Raw genomic sequence first — 7,312 nt, 5'->3', positions numbered from 1 at the left:
AATTCAGTTCAGTTCAGTTGTTCAGTCATGTCTGATTCTTTGTGACCCCATGGATTGCAGCACACCAGGCTTCCCTGTCCATCACCAACTCCTGGAACTTGCTCAGACTCACGTCCATCGAGTCGGTGATGCCATCCAACCATCTCATCCTCTGTCGTCCCCTTCTCCTCCTGCCTTCTATCTTTCCCAGTACCAGGGTCTTTTCCAATGAGTCAGTTCTTCGCATCAGGTGGCCAGAGGACTGGAATTTCAGCTTCAGCATCAGTCTTTCCAATGAATATTCAGGAGTGATTTCCTTTAGGATGGACTGGTCGGATCTCCTTGCAGTCCAAGGAACTCTCAAGAGTCTTCTCCAATACACAGTTTGAAAGCACCAATTTTAAAGAAGATTTACTGAGCACAGCCCTGCCCATCAGAACAAGACCCAGTTTCCCCCCAAGTCAGTCTCTCCCCATCAGGAAGCTTCCATAAGCCTCTTATCCTTACCCATCAGAGGACAGACAGAATGAAAACCACAATCACAGAAAACTAATCAAACTGATCACATGGACCACAGCCTTGTCTAATACAATGAAACTATGAACCATGCTGGGTAGGGCCACTCAAGACGGATGGGTCATAGAAAGTATGAACCGTGCCGGGTAGGGCCACTCAAGATGGACAGGTCATAGAAAGTTCTGACGAAACGTGGCCCACTGCAGAGAGCAACGGCAAAGCACTTCAGTGTTCTTGCCTTGAGAACCTCGTGAACAGTATGAAAAGGCCTAAGGTATGACACTGAAAGATGAACTCCCCAGGCTGGTAGGTGCCCAGTGTGCCATCAGAGAAGAGTGTAGATATAGCTCCATAAAGGTGAAAAGACAGAGCCAAAGTGGAAACAGCTCCCGGCTGTGGATGTGACTGGTGATGAAAGTAAAGCCCAATGCTGTAAAGCACCCAGCTTAGAAAGGGCACAAAATAATCAGAGCCTTAGAGCTGCAGATAAAAGTGATAGCAACAAACAGCGATTTGTTTCTCTGATTCCTCTCCCCGATTCCACTGCCCAGAGACAAATGCTGTCAACTCTTCTAGAAAATTCTTCTGATAGCCGCTTTTGAATTTTGAGGAATATTCTTGTTGCAGCTTCTCATTAGTCAGCTGTAGACATGAACTTCTGACATCCTCATCACTGCCTCTCCTCCCAGCTTCCTAAAATATGATCATTCTGGACACCTGTTTTATTCATTTCTGAGAAATTCTCCTGTGCTGTTTCTTCAGTACTCTTTCCCCTTTGGTCTGTATTTCTGGAACTTCTCTAGAGAAGTAGATAAACCTTAGCCTTTCTCCTTTATTTCTCTGTCTCTCTCTTTTGTTCTATTGATTTTAGATTCCAACTGTTCTATCATTTCGTTCCGTTATTTCATTTGATTCTGTTTTCTTTTCTTTTCAGAATTCTGTGCTCTGGCCATTTTCCACTGTGCTCTGTCCTTGTTTCGTGGATGTGTCGCCTTCCCACACATCTTTTAAGATGGTAATCATCGGGCTTATTGGTTTCGGCCTCCTGCACTCTCTGCGCCTTCCCTCTCTGTCACATTGGAGCCTTCCCCAAATAACCCATGGCCCTGTGTCGTCCTTATATCTGGGACAAGGTCCTGCAACCCTGACTGGGAGTTTTCTGTGGAGATTTCAGGGGCTTGTGGGTTCCACCAGCAGACCATTAGATTTTTGGTCCCCTGAAAGTTAGTGCCCAGGCCTTCTCTGAGGCTGTTTGTACTCTCCAGAAGGAGCCCTCCAGCTGCCTGTCTCGGGGTATAGGTCTGCCTGCTGCTGTTCTAGAGTCAGGGAGGAGAAAAGGGCTGAAGAGCCCGCAGCTCAGCACAAGTCTGACTAATCCCTGTCTTCTGTCCTCGGCTTTGCCTAGCCTTCCAGGGCCTTCCATCGCCACTGTCCAGTTCATCTGGAGAAGAGGCCTCTGGTTTTTGTTGGATGGAGAAACAGGAGACAGGCAGGGCAGAATGGAGGGAAGGGGGTCCCCAGATGATAGGGGAAGGACCCACGAGTCCAACTGCTCAGTTTACAGAATTTCAACTACCCACCCATCTTTGGGCCCACTCCTGAGCCCTGCTCTTTGGTTCTTGGTGTCTCTGCATTTTGAGCCCCTCAGGGATTTGAAGGATGAAAGATACACTGTTGACAGGAAAAACCCACTGCAGGCAAGTAGCTCGAACTTTTCCATGTTCGAAAAATCAGCCACCATGCCTGCATCCTTCACTGGAATCCCCCTCTCTGCTCTTAACTTGTGTTCTTGGAGTGAACACCTTTTTTTTAAACATTTATTTATTTGGCTGAGCCTTGAAGGATCTTTTAGTTGTGGCTAATGGGATCTAGTTCCCTGACCAGGGATGGAATCTGGGTCCGCTGCATTGGGAGCATAGAGTCTTAGCCACTTAACCACCAGGGAAATCCCAGAATGAACACTTCTGAAATTCTCACACTGTACTTTGATGGGAGCAGGGGCTGCAGAGATCAAAAATAATTCATTCATCAGCCAGGCTCTAGTCACATGGACTTTCAAGGATGAGTATGATGGTGATGAGGAGGAGAGACTGTTGCAAAAGCAAACATACAGAGAGAACAGCACAAGGAAAGGCAACGTGGAAGTGTGTGTCTGGTGGGGCTGAGGCTAAGAGCCCAGACTGTCCGGAGAAAGAAAAGAAGGGAGGGGCCAAAGACTCGAGAGATGGCATGAGGCAGCTTACAGAAGGCCCGAGATGCTGGCCTGAGGAGTTTAGACTTTATTCATTAAGCAGTAGAAAATCTTTGAGGGTATTAAGCAAAGTCATAGCTTGTAAGATCTGCAATCTCCACCAACAACTCAGGCGCAGGATGGAGGCTGGAAGACCAGACAGTGACAATTATCTGAGCAAGAAAGAGTGAAAGCTGAGCTCAAACAGGGCTAGGAGCAGCAGACACGAGGATGAGATGAGAAGCAATCGTGGTGTAAAACTGGAAGAACTGGAGACAGAGGGAGGGGGGTTCTCAAAACAGATGTGCTAGCTTTGGTGACTAGCGTGATAATGAGGCTAGTAGCCAGGATGTAAAAATCAGGGCACAGGAAAATAATGGGGTGGAAATACTAAGTTCAACTTGGGACATAGCAAGTTTGACACATAGGTGACCAATATACAGGCGGAAGTTTACCTAAGGAAAGGAGGCTTGGGCCAGAGGCCCACCCCGGGATTAATCTCATACTGGTAACACTCAAGCTATGAAATTAGAGAGAATGGAGAGTGAGTGAGAGAGAAGGGGGTTCCAAAGAATGTATTAGTTAATTCTTGGTGAGTAGAAGATTACCCTAAAACTTAGCAACTTGAAACAACACACTCAGCTGGGTGAGTCTAGCTGGAACCTCTTAAGATTATGGTCAAGCTGCCAGCTGGGGCCACAGTCATCCATCTGAGGTTCAGCTGGGGCAGGGGATTTGCTTCTAGGCTCACTCATGTGGCTGCTGTGGAAGAGGTGCCAGTTCCCCAACATGTGGCCTCTCAGTGGATCTCCTCAAGACACAGCAACTGTCTTCCCTGAGATAGAGAAAGTGGCCAAGGTAGTGTCTCTTATCACCTAACCTCAGGCTGACGTACTACCACTTCTGCCGTATCCAGTCACACAGACCAACCCTCCCGATGCAGAAGGACACACTCCAAGGCATGACTACCAGGAGGGGAGATCGCTGGAACCGTTTGGAGGCTACCAACCACAGATCACCCCAGGGAAATAGAAAAGAGGACTCAGCCAAGGACACATAAGAAAAAGAAAGTGCACAAGCCCTAATGCAGGAAGGAGGATTGCCAAAGGCTGACGTCACAGGGAGCATTTCCAGTAGGAAGGATGTTAATAGCTTCAAAAGCTGAAAAAATCCAAGAGGTGGAGCTAATAGAACACAGCCATTAGGCCGCTGGATCTGGTGGCCCGCTGGCAGGCTGGCACCGTGGCAGTGACATGCACCCAGCCGGGAGCCACATTTTAGTAGGTGGACAAGGAAACAAAATGCAAAGAAGCAGTGAGAGGGAGTGGTCATTTGAGGCCACTCTCAAAAGCCTAGGTGGTGCAGGGAGGAAGGACTGCATGTGGTTTGCAGGGGGAAATCGTGCCTCATAGGATAGCTTTGTTCTTGGCTGTAGACGAGTAGGTGGGAAAGGTGGAGGCAAAGAGGAAGACGCAGGCCCGAGGTCCCAGGGGACTCGTGAGTGACAGCACGGGTGTGAGGATTAACCCTTGTGCCTCCACTGGAAGGAAAGAACAGGTGAGGGGGAGGATGCCGTTAAGAGGAATGCAAGGCTTCAGGGGTGCAAGTCTGAGGGCCTGTTTTCTTCTGCAGACGCTGAAATGAGGGGCGAGGTGACAGGGCAACTGACGAGGTCAAAGGCTTAGATCAGCTCCAGAGAGTTGTCTCCAGGGCCAGGCGCTCTCGTGAGTTATGCCCTGAGCCTCCTAGTGCTTTGCTGAGGCTTCTGCAGTCTTGACAGATGAAGATCCGTGTACACCCGCATTTCATCTTTCCCTGACTTCTCATGCTCCCCAGGGCCATCCCGAGCATCTGGAATTTGTGTGCTGCTATTAATGGTGCACAATTTATGGCTACCCTGCACGATGGGGAGTCCTGAGAAGCATCCATTTATAGCAACACACAGAAGCTCTTGACGAGACCCAGGGTGAGCTGCAGTCCAGCACCGGAGACATTCATTCCCATGCATGCCACTGGGAGGACAGTGTGGACAGCTTCACCACACCCACCACTGCTGCCTGGGATCCAGGAGCAGCGAGGAAATTAACACCCAGCTTCCACCCGAAACCCTCCTGAATGCTCTGCCCAAGGGTACTGGGATGGTCTCCTCTCATCGGCGGCAACTGTAAAACCGCCAGGGCGACAGAAGGGGTCCAAGCTGAGACAAGTGGACTAAAATTCCCCTCACTTCTGTTCTCTGTAGGCTTGAGCAAATGCACTTAACCCAACATGACTCCGCTTCCTTGTCTGCAAAATGTGAATAATAAGATTGTGTATATAGCATTTTGGAGAAGGTGATGGCACCCCACTCCAATACTCTTGCCTGGAAAATCCCATAGACGGAGGAGCCTGGTGGGCTGCAGCCCATGGGGTCGCGAAGAGTCGGACATGACTGAACGACTTCCCTTTCACTTTTCACTTTCATGCATTGGAGAAAGAGATGGCAACCCACTCCAGTGTTCTTGCCTGGAAAATCCCAGGGATGGGGGAGCCTGGTGGGCTGCCGTCTATGGGGTCACACAGAGTCGGACACGACTAAAGTGACAGCAGGGATATAGCATTTAGCACAGTCCCTGAAATACTGTTAATACTAAGCAAATGCTCGTTATAATAATCATCAATGACATCATCACTGGTTTTCACAGCCCTGGAGTCAGGACTTGGATTATGGTAAATTCCTTTTTTTTTTTTTTTTGGGCCATGCCATATGGCACGTGGGATCTTAGTTCCCCAAACAGGGATCAAACCTGCACACAGTCTTAACCCCCGGACCCCCAGGGAAACCCCACGGTAACTTTCTGGAGTAAACTAGCCTTCCTACGGCTGCAACATACAGGGGCTCTGGTTGGTGCAGCATGAAATGAAACAATATGGTAAGCAAAGCCCTGGCTAAGCCCTGTCGTCTCAGACAGCAGCCTCTCCTTTCACCCTGGTTCTCCATGATGGCAGGGCCAGGCTGTGCCCTAGTCTGGGGTATCGTTGGTTCAGTGGGTAGGACCCCATGTTAATGAGCCTACATGGGGTGGGCCCTGCTGCAGTCACTTTGTTCACTTATGCATTAGCCTCCATTTCCTGGCATCTGCTCTGGACAGGCCCTTCTGACACGGCACTTCTGATCCCCTAGTAAGACCCATTTTACAGATAAGGAAGTCAAGAGAGTAAGGAATGTTCCAGGCCACACAGCTGTTAAGGGCAGAAAAGAGTTTGGAAACTATACTGGCTAGTCCCCACACTGATGCTCTTCCCTGGCCAGGCATTCAGAGCCCACAGGTAGGTGGGCAGAAGAGGAACTAGGCGAGGCAGGAAACCCCAGCTCTCTTCCTTTGAATCCTAGGTGATGTCCCAGTCACTTCTGACAGTCCCTGTCTTGATTCTTTCAGGCATCACAGCCATCAGCCCCTGGGTCTGAATCCTCCAGTCAGTGCTTGAGAACTTCCCACTATGTCACCTCCCCCCACCAAGTAGTCACGTGGCTCCAAGGAGCCCATTATCTCCTGCAGCGATTCATCCTACCGATGGGGGAAGGATAGTGAGAACACCTTCCCCTACTTGGAGCTAAAAGCTTCCCCACATAATTTCCATCTGCTAGTGCGAGCTTGGACTCTCCAGGATGCAATAACAGGCAAAACAATGCTTTCTGTGTGCGAGATCCGGGTCACACCATCATCAGGAGCAGCGGGGTCCCTAGCACGATGCTCCTCAGATCTCTGTAATCTGAGACTCCCTTTTTGTTGCTCCCAGTACTTTTCCACACTCTTTATGCTAGTTCCTCAGCAGTCCTGGTTTCTGTCCCGCCCTTCTTGGCTTTTCACAGGCTCCCTGGGCAGTCCCACTATTTCCCCAGGAACTGCCCCTTCTCCTTGTCCTCCGGGTCCATTTGTGACTACCAGGTCAGACTCAGATGTCTCTGCCTTCCCAGCCAACTTCTATTTTAGCGCCTCTGACCCCTGGCTCCTGGCAATCTTTTCTCTAAATTCAGAATTCTAATCTGGTCCAACCAGATTTCTCCCTAAACCATAACCCTCTCCTCCATCCCTCTAAAGGGGCAAGACCCAGTGAAGAAGGGAACCTTCAGGGATGGAAGAACATTCCTAATGCTCAGTGCCATTAATTTCCAGTCTCTCCCAATCTAAGCCCAGCTCACAAACAAAGAGCTTCCCCAAAAAAAGGCTTGGAGAGCCATGAAACCTAAATCAACCGGCTACCAACAAGGGACAGGTAAATTCAGCAGCTCCATAAGGACGTTTGACGCCCTGTTCTGCTGGGTCTGCCCTTTGCCTCATCCCCTCATCACCAGCTAGCTGCCCAGCCAACACAGGCATATCCAAAGGGAGAGAATGAAGCCCATCCAGCCCTGGGTTACAGTGAGGGGCACTTTCCCAGCAGCTCCTCAGTACATGCCCCTTCCAAGCTATTTGACCAGACGTGGCTTCCATATTCGTTCCTCAGCCTCTATGAAGTGGAAGCTGTAACCGGGACCACTGGGCTGAATAGACCCCACCAAGGCCTGGAAGGACTCCATGTCTTCTGAGCATGGAGGCACCAGAT

The sequence above is a fragment of the Bison bison genome, unplaced genomic scaffold (genome assembly GCF_000754665.1).
Source record: "Bison bison bison isolate TAMUID 2011002044 unplaced genomic scaffold, Bison_UMD1.0 scf7180017864341, whole genome shotgun sequence".
NCBI lineage: Eukaryota > Metazoa > Chordata > Mammalia > Artiodactyla > Bovidae > Bison > Bison bison.
Note: the sequence above shows the minus strand (reverse complement) of the source record.